This window comes from Mya arenaria, chromosome 5 (assembly GCF_026914265.1).
Source record: "Mya arenaria isolate MELC-2E11 chromosome 5, ASM2691426v1".
In the NCBI taxonomy this organism is placed as follows: Eukaryota; Metazoa; Mollusca; class Bivalvia; order Myida; family Myidae; genus Mya; species Mya arenaria.
The window spans coordinates 49,881,000-49,902,872 of NC_069126.1; the positions used below are offsets into that span (position 1 = coordinate 49,881,000).

The 21,873-nt window shown below is 35.6% G+C and overlaps 1 long non-coding RNA gene across 1 annotated transcript; it reads right to left on the minus strand.

Moving 5' to 3' along the window:
* Positions 1-8,998: 8,998 nt before the first annotated feature.
* LOC128233890 (uncharacterized) lies at positions 8,999-15,971 on the minus strand. Its single transcript, XR_008260806.1, has 3 exons — positions 15,826-15,971; positions 12,463-12,536; positions 8,999-11,547 (listed from the first exon to the last, which is right to left on the minus strand). It is a non-coding gene; the product is annotated as an uncharacterized LOC128233890 (long non-coding RNA).
* Positions 15,972-21,873: the final 5,902 nt, after the last annotated feature.

A 21,873-nucleotide genomic window follows, 5' to 3' on the forward strand; every position in this document is an offset into this window, starting at 1 on the left:
GAGATTCCACAATTAATAAAATTGTTTTGATAGTCCTTTAAGAATGAATAAATAATATCGAAATCAATGGTTCGTATGGAACCGAGTTTAATTTGAAAGAAATGTGCATTTATCACGTTTTTTACCTTATAAGGCGATACAAGGTCATAGAAAATCTTTCAGCATTTACCTAAAAAATAAATCTTTTTTTTGGCTTTCTGCTATTAAATACACAAGTAAAACCTTCTTATCAGTGAATAATAGTTTGCATGAATTTATTAATTAGTAGGGTTTATCAGTCCAAATTGATGTTTGTTATACACATAAAATGTTGATTTTGAATATGAATTTCACTTTAAAATGTAAGTGTTTTTTTCAATTAACGCCGATGAAACATTCAATTTTGACCCCGTTATATATTGACAATATGAGTATTTTTTCTGTTCAAAGAATGACCGATTATTTTTAAACGTTAATAACTGACCATCACCCACCCCCTTCCCCAACCGTTTGACTACATCAAACCTAGATCCAAAACACTGAACTTTATTATCGCGTATTTTATAGGTCTGTATACTGTTACATTTTTCTCAGATAGTGACGTACTTAGGTAATATTGGATGATTTTAATGCATCAGTCAAGTGTAACCATGGGCCCCTGGTCCGGGGAACAGTGGGAAATTTGACTTACGGTCCAGCCAACGCCGGGTAAAAACCCCACCTCGCGGGGACGAACTGATGGTAAAATCCCCGCCAAATGCCCCCGCACCCCCGCAAGACCCATTCCCCGCTATATTTTGCGCGAAGACAAAATCACCGCATTCACCCGGCACTGCGGGGACACGTGAAAGGTAAAAAATTAAAAACACTGCCCATTTCCCCGGCTATCCCCGGTATACCCCCGGACCTGGGGGCCGTGGTTACAATTGACTGGTGCATACGCATAGTCCAATGAATTGAAAGATTATTGATGTGTATTATCAAAAAATTATAATTCGGCAAATTTCGAAAGCCTCTCATTAAAATAGCCGCCAGATTTCAGTCATCCGTTGATTGAGAATGCTGGTAATTCAGCGCCCGTCTTGTGTGTGTTCAACAGCAATAACAGATATCCCTAGCATTAAACTTACTGGACATGCGTGCGTGCGTGCTTGCGTGTGCTAGTATGTGTGCGTGTGTGTGTGCGTGCGTGCGTGCGTGTTGGTGTGTGTGCGTGCGTGCGTGCGTGCGTGTGTGCGCGCGCCTGCGAGCGTGTCCGCATACCTGCCTGCGTGCTCACGCGTTCTTGAGTGTGGGATGGTTTGTGGGGTGAGTTTTTACGCATTCTTACGTGCGTGCTTTTATTGTACCTGCGTTATGTGCGTGTATTTGTATGTGAGCTATAACCACCCTAAATGAGCTTATATAACCTATTTAACTATAGTTCATTTATAATCAGTGCTACAATGATTTGATAATTTTTATTATTCGGGGTTTAACAGAAACAAAAACATGCTGAATTATGAATTTAACGGAAATAAACAATTACTGTTATAGTATTGATCAGTGTTGTTTTTTTCAAAACTAAGCTCTTATTAACAATAATAATATTACGTATTACGTATAACGTCATGTTAAACGTTTTAATACAATACGCATTGAATGAGAAACAGGTATAGGGGTTAGATTATTTGATACTGCGCAAAAAACTAAGTCGGTAAGGTACACTTTTCTGGATAGCATGTGATTTGTATTTTAACATTGAATACATATATTTAAAAATGTTTATACTTATTGTAATCTTAAGTCATATTTTTTTCTTAATTCTTAAAAAAAAACAATACCTTAAAAGTATATCTTAACAAACAAAATGCTTTATTTTATGCACAAGAATGATACACATTTGAAAATATAAAAACAAAAACGCAAAATAACGTCACTAGTACACACTTAATAGATTCCATGTACTCATAATGATATTTTCTACTTTTACGAATATTATTTGCAAAATTTACATTAAACGATCGATATATTTGGAGGATTCATTCATTTTGCATTTCCTTTGCTTAAATTAAAAAAGTCAGAATTTTTTGCTTTCCTATTTTCTTTTTGTCGGGACTCTAGAGTAACATCGATTGATAGCAACGGGTTACTTATAAGCCCCGCCCAGTTTGGACGCTGATTTGTCAGTGTGATTTGAAGCGGCTAGTCTGACAGGCAGTCTGCGTCATGTCAATTCATTATTGTTGGAGATCATGGAGGAAAGCGCTGGGCAACTGATAAGCCCCGCCTTATCTTGGCGGTGATTATGCAATCGATTATCGGTCAGCTGGTTTGAATGGCATCTGCTTCATGTACGGTAGAAACCAATTACAGAAGATACAAGAAAGACCATTGATGCAAAGCATCAAAGGGCGCCGTTTAATAGTTTATGCATTTGTTATATGTTGAAAAACAAGGAATGTCAAGGCCTACAAGCATATTATGGTGCATAATGAACCGCATCCATGAAATTCTCAAAATATTTGTAGTATTCTGCTTGACAACATAGGCAAAAGCATTGAAATTGAAGAGTTTCAAGTTGAACATTTCATTAGGGGTGTGGTACATTAATGAAAACGACAGAATTAGGGTGCTTGTGCACTGTACTTTTTGTCATTGCCACCTACCCATATACCAAGTTTTATTTCAATACCATAAGTAGTTTAAAAGTAATGCTCTGGTCAAGAAAAAGCGACAAAGGGCAATAATTATGTAATTAGCTGAAATACAGCTTTAGTCATTGTGCACTGCACTTCCTCTCGTTGTGCTAAATACTATTGAATGATGTTTAATGAAAATCCAAAAAAGTAGTTTTCTAGTTATGCTCCGGACAGGAAAAGGTACAAAGGGAATAACTCTTGCAATACGCTGAAATAGAGTTATTGTTCATGTACACTACAGTTCTAATCATATAGGGGGAGGGGGCAACGTCACCATGCTGGAATGACAACTTGTAGGGAAGAATAAGTTTCCTCATTCATCATGAAGAAGTGATATGAAATAACAATTTAACAATTTTTGTAGTACTTTAATATACATTATCATTTCGTCTGAAAGTTGCAAACATAAATAGAACATAATTATTGAACTGTTATATAAAAAGTGAACATTGTTTACTAGATGAAATGCATTTATAACATAACATGCCTTGTTTTTAGCTGTTTAATAATACTTAAACGTAATGTGAAATTGCATAAAAATCTGGTCAATGGAGTTATAATGTTAACTTCTTCATTTACATGGTAAAGTAGAGAGTTGAAAATGGATATTTTTAGTTGATAATGATATTAACACAAAAATAGCATGGGTCTTATTGGACAGTGGCAATTTTTTAAATATGATAAAAATAACGCATTCAAACTGAATATGTATCAGACTATGTATGAAAGAAATAATACTGTTTCTATTTTTCACAAAGGTTTTGAAATACAACAATGCACATATAAGCATAAATAGGCCAAATATGCACACAAAAATAGTAAACAATGTGTGAAAGTGATACTGAACACTTAAAATAATTTCTTTGTGCATTAAATGAATATATACCAGAAAAGCAATACTAAATCAAGTCCAAAATGTATAATAACATGAAGAACACCCCTTTATGAATATCGTCATAAAAAATCAGAGTACATGTAATCAAAAATCATTTATATCATTAGTATCAAATGTGTCTAGTTTAAAGTGTGTTTTCATTTGCATTAAATTACATTGTAATATATACCAGAAAAGCAATTATAAAAATCCTTAAATGTATAAGAAACTGAAGATAACAAAGAATAACACCCATTTATGAATATCTCCAAAACAAACTAGAGCTGTCAAAGGAGTGACGAATACCCCCAAATGCCGCCTGGACACAGGAATGGCAAACCAATTCTTTGAAAAGAGGCCATAACTCCAAGGTTACTGCACACTGCATCTTCTTTTATCATGCATGTATTGTTTTATTTAAATCTATTGAGTAATTTAGAAGTTACACTGCTGACAAGAAAAACTAGCCTTTCATGAGTTATCGTCCGGAAACCGTTTTTCTATTTTTAGTAAAAGTGACCTTGACCTTGGCCCCACCAGCCCCAATATCGAACCTGACCTGTATCTTCTGATGTTACACCTGTGTACCAAAAATTGTTCAAATCTGTCAAGCCTTTCATGAGTTATCGTCACGAAACCGTTTTTCTATTTTGAGTAACAGTGACCTTGACCTTGGCCCCACCAGCCCCAATATCGAACTTGACCTATATCTTCTGATGTTACATCTGTGTACCAAACTGTATCTTCTGATGTTACACCTGTGTACCAAAAATTGTTTATATCTGTCTAGCCTTTCATGAGTTATCGTCCGGAAACCGTTTTTCTATTTTTAGTAACAGTGACCTTGACCTTGGCCCCACCAGCCCCAATATCGAACTTGGCCTGTATCTTCAGATGCTACACCTGTGTACCAAAAAATGTTCAAATCTGTCACGCCTTTCATGAATTATCGTCTGGAAACCGTTTTTCTTTTTTTAGTAACAGTGACCTGTGTACCAAACTGTATCTTATGATGTTACACCTGTGTACCAAAAATTGTTCAAATCTGTCTAGCCTTTCATGAGTTATAGTCCGGAAACCGTTTTTCTATTTATAGTAACAGTGACCTTGACCTTGGCCCCACCAGCCCCAATATCGAACTTGGCCTGTATCTTCTGATGTTACACCTGTGTACCAAAAATTGTTCAAATCTGTTTAGCCTTTCATGAGTTATCGTCCGGAAACCGTTTTTCTATTTTTAGTAACAGTGACCTTGACTTTGGCCCCACCAGCCCCAATATCGAACTTGACCTGTATCTTCTGATGTTACACCTGTGTACCAAAAATTGTTCAAATCTGTCAAGCCTTTCATGAGTTATCGTCCGGAAACCGTTTTTCTATTTTTAGTAACAGTGACTTTGACCTTGGCCCCACCAGCCCCAATATCGAACTTGACCTTTATCTTCTGATGTTACATCTGTGTACCAAACTGTATCTTCTGATGTTACACCTGTGTACCAAAAATTGTTCAAATCTGTCTAGCCTTTCATGAGTTATCGTCCGGAAACCGTTTTTTCTATTTTTAGTAACAGTGACCTTGACCTTGGTCCCACCAGCCCTAATATCGAACTTGGCCTGTATCTTCAGATGTTACACCTGTGTACCAAAAAATGTTCAAATCTGTCAAGCCTTTCATGAGTTATCGTCCGGAAACCGTTTTTCTATTTTTAGTAACAGTGACCTTGACCTTGGCCCCACCAGCCCCAATATCGAACTTCACCTGTATCTTCTGATGTTACACCTGTGTACCAAAAAATGTTCAAATCTGTCAAGCCTTTCATGAGTTATCGTCCGGAAACCGTTTTTCTATTTTTAGTAACAGTGACCTTGACTTTGGTCCCACCAGCCCCAATATCGAACATGACCTGTATATTCTGATGTTACACCTGTGTACCAAAAATTGTTCAAATCTGTCAAGCCTTTCATGAGTTATCGTCCGGAAACCGTTTTTCTATTTTTAGCAACAGTGACCTTGACCTTGGCCCCACCAGCCCCAATATCGAACCTGACCTATATCTTCTGATGTTACATCTGTGTACCAAACTGTATTTTCTGATGTTACACCTGTGTACCAAAAATTGTTCAAATCTGTCTAGCCTTTCATGAGTTATCGTCCTGAAACCGTTTTTCTATTTTTAGTAACAGTGACCTTGACCTTGGCCCCACCAGCCCCAATATCGAACTTGACCTGTATCTTCTGATGTTACACCTGTGTACCAAAAATTGTTCAAATCTGTCAAGCCTTTCATGAGTTATCGTCTGGAAACCGTTTTTCTGTTTTTATTAACAGTGACCTTGGACCCACCAGCCCCAATATCAAACTTGACCTATATCTTCTGATGTTACATCTGTGTACCAAACTGTATCTTATGATGTTACACCTGTGTACCAAAAATTGTTCAAATCTGTCTAGCCTTTCATGAGTTATCGTCCGGAAACCGTTTTTCTATTTTTAGTAACAGTGACCTTGACCTTGGCCCCACCAGCCCCAATATCGAACTTGGCCTGTATCATTTGATGTTACACCTGTGTACCAAAAATTGTTCAAATCTGTCAAGGCTTTCATGAGTTATCGTCCGGAAACCGTTTTCTATTTTTAGTAACTGTGACCTTGACTTTGGCCCCACCAGCCCAAATATCGAACTTGACCTGTATCTTCTGATGTTACACCTGTGTACCAAAAATTGTTCAAATCTGTCAAGCCTTTTATGAGTTATCGTCCGGAAACCGTTTTACTATTTTTAGTAACAGTGACCTTGACCTTGGCCCCACCAGCCCCAATATCGAACTTGACCTATATCTTCTGATGTTACATCTGTGTACCAAACTGAATCTTCTGATGTTACACCTGTGTACCAAAATGTTCAAATCTGTCAAGCCTTTCATGAGTTATCGTCTGGAAACCGTTTTTCTATTTTTAGTAACAGTAAACTTGGACCCACCAGCCCCAATATCGAACTTGACCTATATCTTCTGATGTTACATCTGTGTACCAAACTGTATCTTATGATGTTACACCTGTGTACCAAAAATTGTTCAAATCTGTTTAGCCTTTCATGAGTTATCGTCCGGAAACCGTTTTTTCTATTTTTAGTAACAGTGACCTTGACCTTGGCCCCACCAGCCCCAATATCGAACTTGACCTGTATCTTCTGATGTTACACCTGTGTACCAAAAATTGTTCAAATCTGTCAAGGCTTTCATGAGTTATCGTCCGGAAACCGTTTTTCTATTTTTAGTAACAGTGACCTTGACTTTGGCCCCACCAGCCCCAATATCGAACTTGACCTGTATCTTCTGATGTTACACCTGTGTACCAAAAATTGTTCAAATATGTCAAGCCTTTCATGAATTATCGTCCGGAAACCGTTTTTCTATTTTTAGTAACAGTGACCTTGGCCCCACTAGCCCCAATATCGAACTTGACCTATAACTTCTGATGTTACATCTGTGTACCAAACTGTATCTTATGATGTTACACCTGTGTACCAAAAATTGTTCAAATCTGTCTAGCCTTTCATGAGTTATCGTCCGGAAACCGTTTTTCTATTTTTAGTAACACTGACCTTGACCTTGGCCCCACCAGCCCCAATATCGAACTTGACCTGTATCTTCTGATGTTACACCTGTGTACCAAAAATTGTTCAAATCTGTCATACCTTTCATGAATTATCGTCCGGAAACCGTTTTTCTATTTTTAGTAACAGTGACTTTGACCTTGGCCCCACCAGCCCCAATATCGAACTTGACCTGTATCTTCAGATGTTACACCTGTGTACCAAAAATTGTTCAAATCTGTCAAGCCTTTCATGAGTTATCGTCCGGAAACCGTTTATATATTTTTAGTAACAGTGACCTTGACTTTGGCCCCACCAGCCCCAATATCGAACTTGACCTGTATCTTCTGATGTTACACCTGTGTACCAAAAATTGTTCAAATCTGTCAAGCCTTTCATGAGTTATCGTCTGGAAACCGTTTTTCTATTTTAGTAACAGTGATCTTGACTTTGGCCCCACCAGCCCCAATATCAAACTTGACCTGTGTCTTCTGATGTTACACCTGTGTACCAAAAATTGTTCAAATCTGTCAAGCCTTTCATGAATTATCGTCCGGAAACCGTTTTTCTATTTTTAGTAACAATGACTTTGACCTTGGCCCCACCAGCCCCAATATCGAACTTGACCTGTATCTTCAGATGTTACACCTGTGTACCAAAAATTGTTCAAATCTGTCAAGCCTTTCATGAGTTATCGTCCGGAAACCGTTTTTCTATTTTTAGTAACAGTGACCTTGACTTTGGCCCCACCAGCCCCAATATCGAACTTGACCTGTATCTTCTGATGTTACACCTGTGTACCAAAAAAATTTCAAATCTTAGACAGATTTCATGAGTTATCGTCCGGAAACCATGAAAACCGACCGACCGACCAACCGACAGACAGACCGACCGACAAGCTCACTCCTATATACCCCCTCAAACTTCGTTTGTGGGGGTATAATCAGAGGTCACCCAAACAATCATTCATATAATTAGTATCAAATGTGTCTAGTTTTTGTGTGTCTGTTTGTTATCTTTAAATGAGCATCTTTAAAGTGAAACACTTATTTGAAATCAATACATATAATTGTATTTATAACACACATCAAATTGACTGATAAAACAATAACTACTTACTAAATAATGCACTTACTGAACTATTGTTTACTGATAACAAGCTTTTGACCCTGTTTATAATAGCAGAAAGCATGACAAATATTAAATGATTGGTGATTGCTAAAAGATTTACTGTGGTCTACTATAGAATCACAAGGCAGAAATACCATGTTTTATGTTCATTCTTATTAGCAAATTGAACTCAAGATCCTTCATTAGAAACATTGTTGTTGACATCTATCAACCCATTTAGAATCAAAGCACTGAAAGTGCTGAGGGACGGTGCCTCTGGTGTATGTGCAGAAAAACTATCAACTATTGACAGTTTGGTTATTTCAAGAGCCAACTTTCGTCATGCATGACTATTTTTTATGAATGCATGTTAAGCAAACGATCACTTCGTACGAAGTTGCATACGAAGATTTCTGCGAGAATTGTATTTGAAAAAAATGGTAGACCATTTCTTTTTTATTTTACTAACAACTTTCACGTTTTATGGATAATAGTAAAGATTTATGTATCTTCTATTTTACAGGTGCAGATCATAGAGTGTTTCTCTTTGCCTGCAATCAGGATACATCAACTGACCTTTGAACTGCGTTTTCCAACTTTGGATTCAAACGCATGCCCTCTTGGGTAGAAGGGTCAGACAAACACCTGTGGCTATATCACTATACTTCTTCAAGTCTCACTCTACGAGTGATCATGATGTGAAATAAAACAAAATGCAGTCATCTTTTTGTCATATTAAATATGTTATTAACAAATAAAATATTTCAAACATTTTATTCATTCGTTATTTTGACAAACAGTATGAATAAACATACATGTATACCAATAGACAAACAAATAATTGGCAAAGAATGGGCACAAAAATATGAGAATATTTAAGTTGTAGATTTATGGTTAAAATTGATTTTAATGTGACAGAAAATGCCCCAATTTGCCAAAAAGCATTGAATATCAAAAGACAATGCTTGGATTTACAAAATTCTGCCCAAATGAGCATAGGTCTGTGAGTTGCTGTTTGGTATTTGTTAATAAAAGTCATGATATATAACTCAAAGTTTAAAACAAAAATGTTGCAAACATAAAACAGTGGAGGATCTGATGTTATGTTGAAATGATATACTTGTATAAGCTATTTAAACTGTATATGAGCAGATTCTTATGAAAATATGAGCTTTAAGTATTACTTTATTCCAAAATGGTGACCTAGAAGGTTTAGTTCCTTGTATTGGCCAATGTTATATTGTTCACTTCACAGCTTGAGGTAAATGCAAGATATAATACAGTCAAGTTCAGAAACTGCTTAACAGTTATAATAATATACCCTTCCTCTCAATATGGTGTACATTTGTGGGAAGTTATATCAAATCCTTCAAAAGGTTAAAGAGACATGAAGCAGACACAATTTGTTACAGACAGACAACTCCAGCTAAAAGAATTAGTCTATTTCAGGAGGAGACGTACTTAGCCAAATGGTTCTTGAGAAAAATTCATTGAAAATAATTTATAAAAAGTACAATAAACAGGCAGTCATAAAAGTTAACATGAACACTAACTTAGGCTTAGATGAGCTGAATGAAAAATGTCTTCAACAAAATAATTGAGAAGTTGCCCAAAATGTTACAGCTACATGTAAGAAATGAGCCAAGTATCAACAAGAGTGTTTGTCAAACATTATGCCCCCACCTGAGTGCCATGTCGTCAGGATTTTATGAACAATTGAATGAAATAAGCACGGACCGAAATGACAGCTGATTAGTCACTGACATTGGATGCCGTTGAGGCAGTTTTAAGATTATGACCATTCAAAGTGTGAGGATAGAGTGTGTTATGACCATGACCTTTGACTCTATGACCTCAAAATCCATATGAGTCATCAGCTGGTCTACAAAAAACTAAAAGTCAAGTTTGAGGGACATGGGTTCAGGCATTGACATGTTATCACACAGACAAACATTTTCGCATTCAAGGTCACTGTGAACTTGACATTTGTCCCAATGACTCCTAAAATCAATAAGCGCCATCTCCTTGTAAAGCCCAACTTCCATGTCAAGTTTGATGATCATAGGTTCAGGCATTGTTGAGATATCCCTGGGAGAGGATTTGTTATATTTTTTGCATTGAAGGTTATTGTGACCTTGACCTTGGCTTGATGACCCTCAAAGTCAAGAGGGGTCATCTACTGGTCAGGCCCAACCCTTAATGTCAAGTTTGATGACCATTCAGACTGAATGGCATGATTGGTCCAGGAATTGTCCAGTTTGCTTTCAAGATCACTTTGACCTTGACCTTTGACCCCTAAAATGAATAGGGGTCATCTACTGGTAAGGCCCAACCTCCGAGTCAAGTTTGAGGGCCATGGGTGCAGGCATTGTTGATTTATCACTTGGACAACCTTTTACCATTCAAGGTCACTGTGACCTTGATCTTTGGCTCGATTTTCCCCAAAAACAATAGGGATCATCTACTAGTGAGGCCCAACTTCCATATCAAGGTCTAGGCAATGTTGAGTTATCACTCGGACAAGCTTTAAAATGAATTTACCATTCAAGGTCATTGTGACCTTGACCTTTGACCCGATGAGCCCTAAAATCATCTACTGGTCAGGCCCAACCTTCATGTCAAGTTTGATGACCATACGTCCAGGAATTGTTGAGTTATCACTCGGATAAGGTTTGGTCTACATACGGTAGACGGTACCGACCTACCGACCGACATGTGCAAAGCAATATACCCCTCTTCTTCGAAGGGGGGCATAATAAAAAATGTCTTATTATGCACAACAGTAATTACATTGACAGAGACATTTTTCCTTTCAAGTATTTATAAATTGAGTCAGTAGCTGAGTCCTTGGATGACATAACAGTGCAGTATGTTGGTTATAATATTTGCTTCCTTTTTAAATGATATGCCAGCATGTATAAAGATGGTCTCTTCAACATCAAAGTCCACAGTAAATAGATTCATGTGAGTTGCAAGAAGACAGAATTTTCAAGTTAAAACAATTTACAATGTTGAACTGATGTAAATAGTTGCTCAGATCACAGCAAGGGTAAACTGAATCAGAATGAATCCATTGAAGGTGTTGAAACAGTTTTTGTTTGAAGGCTGTTCAACTCCAGCACAATCCTTTGATATGAGATGGTGGCATAAACTGTTTTGTGAATTCTGTCCTTGAAAAGTCTTTGGTAGTCTCAAGTATCTCCTTGAAAAACAGTTAAGATGAATTTTGTAGAGATTGGAAAGTCTATTGCTCTTTCGGTAACTTTCACTCTAGGTTCTGAAGTATTTGTGACATGGCGCTGAGTCTCTGAAACGAATAACAAAAATTGCAAAAATAAACAATGATAAAAAAAAATTGAGTACATACCCGGTATACAAAATATTTTAAATTTACACTTTTTAACAGTCACAGAATATTTCACAGAGCCACTGTAAAATATGTATAATAAGACATCATTTGTTTTCTCAGTTAGATAAAGGGCACAACTCAAAATCACTTAAAGCCGGATTTATAGACCTAATAATTAGGACCTATACATCATATACAAATATAATACAATAACATTAGTGTATTGTCTCTGACATGATGGACGGCTATAATGATACCTTGAATTTGGTTCTTTGAAAACAGACTTATCTACTAGAAATCATTAAAACCCGTTTTTATTTCTTTTGTTTTCTTTAAGGCTGCACTCTTACAGATTACCAGTTTTGATAATATTTTTTCTTTTGTCCAGGAATGAGCCAATTTTAAGTAAACATCTGAAAACCAGCGATACAAGAATGCTGACAAAAGATTTTATCGCAGTTTTTCATATTCCTGTCGCAAATTAATGTTTTTGAAAAATGCATAAAACATCAATTTTTAAAAATAAATATGAAAACTTGCAATGTGATTTTTTCAGCAGTCTTATATCACTTGTTGCTATATGCATTTTCACATGCAATGTTACATATATACAGTATCCAGTGATGTGGATCATTCCATAATTATATATGCTGCACATCTTCAATATTATAATTATAGAATGTGCATCAAACTATAAGCATGATAAGCTTAAAAGTTTGTATTAAATTGAGATTTGGTAAAAAAATATGCTACAAACTGACTGTAAATACATACATAATGCACGGTTTCCACTTGATTTGCTCTTGTGGTGTATTTACTTTTATCTTGCTTATAAATAACACAAGTAAACTGGAAATATGGAAATTTAGTTACCCATCCAGAAACCTGCAGTTCTGTGAAACAATCCATCCCGCCTAGTTACCAGCCTCTTGGATCCATGTCAAGATCTGAAATAAAAAATGAATAATCTATTTATTTATAAACAGGCTATTTTCTTTCTGAAGCTTAAAATATGGTTGACATTTTTCTTTAAATGCAAGGTGGTTTCTGTTTTAATAAAGCCATTGCTTGAGCTCAAGTAGTCATCAGTCGTGGGGTTCAAGATCTGAACCTGTCCCACTTTTGCACCCAGGTTTACCGACTAATACTATATACCGTTCATGAGCGTGTCCCAGTACTAACCCACAAAGGTCAGATTGTTTGCAAATTAAGTTATCAGGAACAGTTTGTCCAGCTGGTTGAACAATTCAACTGCAAGCTTTAAGTTCTAAGGGCCTGTGAGCCAAGTTGATAGAGCACAAACTTGCTAACAGGGAGTCCCCAGTCCAAGTCCCATTACTAGCTGCACTGTTTTCAGAACCGCAAGAAAATTGAAAAAAATGTAGTTTGGGAAAAACAAGTCTCCCAACTGTGACCAATAGAGCTCATGCTTACCTTTTGGCTGCTCTGGATATTTAAAAAAATACTTTTTGACCCATCCCACCCCCCGCATCCCCACCCCCATCCCCACCCCCATGCAACTTTTAAATTTATAAGCTTCAATGTTGATATAGAATTTCTGAACACTATAAGAGACATGATAATCTTGTAAATATAAGTCAAGGCAAGTTATCGAAAAATGATAAAAACTTTGACAGATGAAATGACAGATCAGTGTTAGTCATTCTAAAATGCCGTCCAGGCTTTTTTTTTAATGATGGTTAGCCTGGACGTCATTCATAACAAAATTCAAAAACATGTAAAAACTGTCAATGAAATGAAATGTTCTTCATTTGTATTCTGTGGCTTAAGACTGCCAATAAATACCTTAATTCTTATCAATTACCATATCCATTTTGCAAATTCACAAGCTATTTCTTCAAAAAAGTAATTTAAATACCTGATTTCAGTTGACAGGAGCTTTCATACTGCCAAAAAGAAAAAAGGTTACACACAACTATACTTTTGGGTTTTAATCTGATGTAGTATTTTTAGTCTGGATTACCTTCCCCTAACACTATCGTTATCAGTTCCCACACTTTTGTTTTTAATGAATTTGAAAAACATTTATCGTCACATACAGGATTCAAGATTTATTTACAAACTATTCTAAGGGCAATGTGGACAATGCATACTATTATACATATGTATATAAAATAAGACTAAATATTAAAAAAACAACATGTATATCAACAGAATTGTTACACTAAGTGAATCAAAATGTTTTATTGTGTAACCTATTAATCACAATTTGACTTCAACACGTCAATCCAAGTTTAAAATATTTTTTTGCTGACTTATCAATTTATTATGTGTATATATATATATATATATATATATATAGTTTCGCTAGAACAGATGTTTCATGATGATATTTATATTAACAAATACCTTATTCCTCACATTAGAAAACCTATACAAAACTCAACTAAAGGGAATCTTCAGGAAATTACTATTTTTAAAGGAATTGATAGAAAAACGTAATTACAGAACATTGTTGTTTGCTTTTTTTCCGACTAGAGTGCATTTTATTGTCAAGCTTAAAGCTTATAGGAAAACAACTAGAGTTAGAATTGTTGTGTGTTTTTTAAAAGAACTATATTGGTAAACAATTTTAAGTAACACTTATAAATGTGTTTAAGGGGTTAAAACATGACAAAGCCGGTCCCCTGTGTGAGAATTGGCCTTCATGCTCTTAAAGAATATGCCTCGGGTTTTTATGAGACACTTGTGCAATCTTCGCCGACTTTACATTTAAAATGTCATCTTATAGAAGGTCAGATGCCCAGTTTGTGACATGAACGCGCCAGCGGTTCAAAGAGACGCTATAAAATTTAACAAAGCTTATAAAGGCCAACCGGTAATTTTCCCCAGTATTCTCATTTCTGTCTGTAGTGGCCACTCAGAGCCCAGTATTGATAAACCCGCCTCTTTGTATGATAAGCCCGCCTCTGGCTTACAGTTGCATGTATGTTGATAGTTCAGTTATTGATTAGATTCAAGATCGTGTGCGTATGAATATGAATGTAATAAAGCTATATTAAACCATCCCGTTTTGGGTCCGTTATATACATTACACTGACAACATTACACAGTCATACAAAGTAAAAGCACACATATAGTATTTATAACGTATGGTCGTTTTTAGATGGGAGGCTAGATGCGTGTGGGAAAGGGGAAAGAAATGTAGAAATGTTTTTATGTCAATAGATGGCAATTAAAAACCTCCAAATAATTGCAGAATTTCAAACCGTTATGGCAGGTTTTTGTCAACATACATACAAATGGTCGTTCACTGGGGAACACCAGAAAACTAACTCGCCTACTGGTAGGAAGAAGGTAGGGAGGAGAGAGCTCGTAGAGTCATCAGTTGGTTTCTGAGGTTGCTCTTACCACAAGTTTGTGACAAGTAGTACTTGAAAAAGTTTTTTTGTTGTGTGTCAGAATCTGGATGCTTTAAAGACACCAAACAAAGGATATGAAGCATACAAAAGTCCAAAGACATCCAAGTGAGCGCAAAGAGGGGTGAATTACTACAATAGAAAATAATGAAAACGAATTGAAAAAAATGCCATGCATGCAAATGAAAATTCTTCCCATACTCTGCATGATAACATTCCACGAACTGAACAATATTGCTATTTGATTCATTTTGCAAAAACTAAATGCCTTTATTCCAATATAATAACAAAAGTAATTAATGTTTGGAAACACTTCATTCTTATTTTATTTTGAATAATTTACAGATTTACAATACAGCATTTAAGTTGCCTTAACAAAACTACTGCCAATGACACTACAGCTCGTACTAAAGTAACTAATAGTCATGTGTAACCTTAAGCAGAGAAAAGAAAATGCATTTGGATATTCTCGGCTACATTCTTTAAAGAAAACAATGGTGTTCCATGAATTTTGATGGTGTTTGAAAATGCATGTTGTTCTAACAATTCGGAACATGATTATTTTATAATATATAGTACAATTGATGTAAAAAGGATTACTTTTAACCGGTACAGTCTTCTTTTTTTGTTTTGATAGACTAAATTGGAAAATTCTTAATAAATGTGCGACCAAATTCTGATCGGCATTTTGAACATGTTTACGAATTTTGTTATGAATGACGTCCAGGCTAACCATCATTAAAAAAAGAAGCCTGGACGGCATTTAAGAAGGACTAAGATCAGTGTAAACACTGTCATAAAATCAGTCTGCTTTTAGCTTGTTTGTTTTACTTAAAACACCGTAAAATTCATATACCATGAGTCTAATGGTTGGATAGTATTTCAGTCTACTGGTTGAGAAGCAGTTTCCGACAGTATATTCCAGTGTTCGTATCACAACAAAACTCTTGAAATGCATCGAAATAAGAGCATTTTGTTTTTCAAAACATTTTGACAGTTGGAGCGAGGTTGCGTCCCCTGAAAATTTGGTCAAAACGGCGTCTTAACGATTTGTTAATTTACTCACCGGATTGTAGATTCCACAGAGTTGTCTTCTGTCATGATTTTGTGTAAATACGCCATAATAAATGAACGATCGCCAATATAGAATATATCTGTTGTTGTGGCGGCCATATTTTAGTCTACGAAGTTCGTACGCCACCCTAAGAGCTTTCGTAGAAATTTTCGTAGATCTACGAAGAAACAGGACTGGTGCTTGTTCGTACGAAATTCTTATAAAACGGCTAAACAGCCTGAGATACATCGTACAAAGTTCGTAAGCAAAACTGACTTCGTACGAAGTTTAATAAAACTGGCCCTTATTCTAGTAAAGCTTGGAGTCCGGATTTATTCTAGCAAGTAATTTGGTTGACCAGTGCCAAAAAAAAGGAAAAAGTCCAATGTCATTAAATGTAACGGTCGGCTCGCGCAGGAAAAAATCAAGATAAAATAAATCATGCATTCTTAAGTAATGTTTTTTAAACATATCCTTTGTGCTTTAGAATTATAGATTTATTGCATAATTATTAATGTTCTTGTAAGCTATTGAATATTACTGGTGTTTTAAGCATTGAAAAACCGCACTCTTTCTTCGACCGAGACAGCCGGTAAATCGGTTTGTATCTTTTCAGCCGATTGCCCCTACTATGAACGCTTCCCTGAGCGGGCACCGTCCAAAAATCAAAACAACAATATTAATTGTGATAAGTCTTATTTGGGAGTAAGAGTGCATCTTTAAAATAGTGTGTGTGTTTTTTCACTTAAATATGTAACAATTCAATTTGACAAATGAGACAAAAAAAAATAAGTTAGAAAATAGAAGTAGTAATTGTACATAATACAAAACAACAACAAAAATTGACAAAGCTCAATATAACAGGAAATCTATATGAAAACAAAAATCCTTAAAGGCGATAATTATTTAAACTGAATTAACTTCAGGTATAAGTAATACACACTTTTATAAAGCTTTTACCCACAACATAGTTATTATCATGGTACACTATGGGACTTCTATCCAAATGTTGAAGATTTTTTACCGTGAATTAAAAATATTGTGTCTATATTTGATTTTTTTCTTCACATTATCAGAGATTATGAAATAAACACAATAGATTCTGGTAAAATAAACTTCAGTTAACAGAAAACTTAAGTTCAACCGAACATATTATTGATACACATGGAAAAAAAATCATTTTGATTGATCTTGTGAGTCTTCGGAACAGAGCAGTATTTCGATGTTTGAAAATATATAGCAGTTTTATAAATTCATAAAAAATAGTTAATAATAAGACAACCTGCTGAAATCATTTTAAATATTTTCTATGATGTCTAATGAACAATTGAAAAGACAATTTATAATAATAATAATAATAATAATAATAATAATAATAATAATAATAATAATAATATATTTATTTAGAGAAGGTATAAACACATTATGACATAATTACAGGTTCAACCATAACAACATCATAAACATTCTCTGCGGGTAATCGATGTCTCATTGTTTTATTTAGTCAATGGTGTTCTAACATTTAGAATTTTTCACAATAACTCTTCACTCTTCAACATTTGAAGTTTGGTTTGTCCCCATGCGTTTGTACTTGTAGTGTGTGCACAGATGATAATTACTCAATGCTGAGTCAATGCTGATTTGGTTTTCATGCCGCTTCAGGTTTTTTAGCTATCTAGAATGTTTAGTGCTGTAAAAGAAAAAAAGTACTTTCTAACTTAGTATAGATAATAATACTGCCATACATATGGCAGATTTCACAAAAATGTGACCATAAAGTTCCCGGTCAAAATTGATTTTTTAAATGTTTTGCAGGTCATTGCTTTCACCTGAAACTATTAAAAGAACTCCTAATTGATCATAAATGAGTAGATTTGCAATGATTAATCCATTTATTGTTTAAAAAAATGGATTTTTGTATCACCATACCGATTGTGCTAGTGTTACAATATTGAAAGTTAAAACTATTTTTTTCAAAACAATTTGGTCCTTAGTAATATTTTGTCTAGGACCAAATGATACATTAAGCCGTTAAAAAGTTTGCACCATCATAAAAATAAAGAGATTTTTATTTTCTCTTGTAAATTTACTGAAACTTATACAAATTGGACAACAAGACGAAAAATAGATCCCAAGAAGTTATGTTTTCTTAACATTTCAGATCAGATAAGTTATAAATATCTATGTAATGTTGCAGTGGTACAAGTGGGCTCTAGAATGGTGCACTTATCAATAGCGTTTTCATTTTATTTATAGATTTTCAGGGGGGGATCATGTGTATGTGCTAGTGTTACCGCAAGACAGAATGAGTAACATTAGCACTACGTCACATTAGCAGTTGGACAGAAAGTTCCACAAAAGATTAGAAAAAAAATTCTACATACATACTACAGCTTCAGCTTGATATAATATCAAACATATCAGATTACCTGTTAGACAGCAATTGATAATCACTTAAAATATACTATGTGCATTCACAATTTTACGAAGTTGCAACATGATGGTTGGAATAGCATCTACAGTAAAAATTAGTGTTTGACCTTATATTTTGTTATAATGCTATTCTCATTTATAGTTGTGTAACAAATAAATAAATACATCTATTAAATGGGTTCTAGTCTTGTTATATTTATATAAATATTCTGTTGATTCAAGTCTCCAGTGTTTGTCCGACGAGTCCTCTGTACGAGAACACTGTATGGGTCATCATTACATAGTAGTATTAGGGCAAATACATCCGACAGCAGATCAATTTGTTATTATTATTTCAGAATTAAAGCAATATTATTTCGACACACAATAAACAAATATACCTTCATAAAAATATATATGAAACGGGATAGAATAGCTTCAATACAAACAATCCTACAGTAGAGCCATACATGACCATCGTGTGTGGCTTGTGAGTTTTTGTGTTAAGATTCAAGTGATAATAAAGATGCTTTCGGGATTTATGAGAAATCTGAAACCTCAGCTACGTGCATACACAGTATGTACAGACAAAGTAAATGAACCAGCTACTGTAACTAAGCTTGCTAAACAAGGTCTGGTCGAAAATGTAACCAACATCTTGATATTTGGAACAAGAACCACTCCATCTGCTGTTAAGACTTGCATAGAAAACAACCATTGAAAACCTGTTAGTTGCCTTATGGCTTCTTTATTTATTATTAACACTGACACAGTGACAGATCAATTTAAGAAATGAGATCATCCATGGTCTTCAAAGGCTCAAAGGCGTGTATCTGAAGAATAAATTAAAAGTGCATCATACATCATACATGGTTACTTCGACGGGAACGGATTCGAGGGTGACAAATAGAAGCCCAGACCCATCTTCAAAATTTAAAACGAGTTAAGTTTAAACTGAATATATCTTAAGCAACATACTATTTAGAGAAGACTTCTAATCACACAAATAATATTTTGTACAAAATAATTCCAAAAGCTGATTTGTTTGAAATATTCCTAGCATACACAGTCAAGTTATTACCTGTAAATCTGTAAAACAGCCTCCTTCCACGAGGGACTTCATTTGGTTGGTCAACCTTCCCCACAACATCAGTGGTCATAATGGTGTAACAAATGTCATTCATCGACCAAAGATTCGTTTTGTTTTTTTTGAAAAATTTAACCCATGGCCATTCATCGACCTGAAACAAATGAAGAACTGGTCTCAGAATCTATATGAGCAGTCATCAACTGAGAGTCAGGCCCGGTAGGTTAAGCACAGGTAAGGAGGCAGAACATAATACAATTTTGAAGAATCAACTTAAAGATACCCTGGTTGCAAATTCAGTGGTAAAGGTAAGACACACATTAAAATCAGGTTACAAAAAGGCGATCATTATTTCTTAGGCTCTAACAGCGGGTTTAACAGTGCAAACATCAATTTGTTCACAAACTTAACTGCAACTGACAATTTCCTTACAATCTGAGCTTGAAATCAAATTATTATTTTAACAATAGTATTCGGTTGTTATAACACAGAACATGTTGCAGCCTGTTGTTTTAAAATAAATTTCTAATATTGTCAAACACAAATGAAAGAAAAAAACAACAGCTATTGAACCAACAGAAAATAACAGGAAAGAAACTAATGCGCAATAACTGTCTTATCCGAATTTTGTCTTAATACATTAACAAAAAGGGGAAAACAGAAGAACAAGTAACAAATGATGTACAAGTCTCATCATCGACATCAACTTTAGAATACTTACAACCGCCGGAAGCAAACTTGTTCCATGACCAACCAATACATAATCTCCAGTACAATAGCTAAATAATATTAATTGCATATTATTATAATAAAGCAACAAATTTGCATCATTTCCAAAATATATTTAAACAGATGTTATTATCATTAAAAAATATATTCATTATTAAAAGATAGTGCTTCATAACTTTACCTTGGCTGTTATTCAGCTTGACCACCTTCTTCCAGGGTGGACATGACTGGGCTATCTGCTAAACTGTCAGCCCTGTAAAATGAGGAGAACAAACATTCGAGTGTGGTACCAGGTGAAAGTAACATTTCTAGCTTAGTGACATGTATCATGTATCAGAAAAAAGTACCTTGGCTGTTCCTTAGAGACAGACGGAAATATTGCAGATTGATCCTCCTCACAGCTCTGCTTCAATACTGCTGAACCACCTTCTTCCAGGGTGGACATGGCTGGGCTATCTGCTAAACTGTCAGCGCTGTAAAATGAGGAGAACAAACATTTGAGTGTTGTACCAGGTGAAAGTAACATTTCTAGCTTAGTGGCATGTATCATGTATCAGAAAAAGTACCTTGGTTCTTCCTGAGAGACAGACGGAAAAATTGCAGATTGATCCGCCTCAGAGCTCTGCTTCAATACTGCTGGACCACCTTCTTCGGTTGTGGACATGACTGGGCTATCTGCTAAACTGTCAGCGCTGTAAAATGAGGAGAACAAATATTCGAGTGTGGTACCAAGTGAAAGAAACATTTTTAGCTTAGTGACATGTATCATGTATCAGAAAAAAGTACCTTGGCTGTTCCTCAGAGACAGACAGAAAAATTGCAGATTGATCCTCCTCCAGCTCTGCTTCAATACTGCTGGACCACCTTCTTCGGTTGTGGACATGACTGGGCTATCTGCTAAACTGTCAGCGCTGTAAAATGAGGAGAACAAACATTCGAGTGTGGTACCAGGTGAAAGTAACATTTCTAGCTTAGTGACATGTATCATGTATCAGAAAAAAGTACCTTGGCTGTTCCTCAGAGACAGACGGTAAAATTGCAGATTGATCCGCCTCACAGCTCTGCTTCAATACTGCTGAACCACCTTCCTCCGGGGTGGACATGACTGGGCTATCTGCTAAACTGTCAGCGCTGTAAAATGAGGAGAACAAACATTCGAGTGTGGTACCAGGTGAAAGTAACATTTCTAGCTTAGTGACATGTATCATGTATCAGAAAAAAGTACCTTGGCTGTTCCTTAGAGACAGACAGAAAAATTGCAGATTGATCCTCCTCACAGCTCTGCTTCAATACTGCTGGACCACCTTCTTCGGTTGTGGACATGACTGGGCTATCTGCTAAACTGTCAGCGCTGTAAAATGAGGAGAACAAACATTCGAGTGTGGTACCAGGTGAAAGTAACATTTCTAGCTTAGTGACATGTATCATGTATCAGAAAAAAGTACCTTGGCTGTTCCTCAGAGACAGACAGAAAAATTGCAGATTGATCCGCCTCACAGCTCTGCTTCAATACTGCTGGACCACCTTCTTCGGTTGTGGACATGACTGGGCTATCTGCTAAACTGTCAGCGCTGTAAAATGAGGAAAATAAACATTCGAGTGTGGTACCAAGTGAAAGTAAC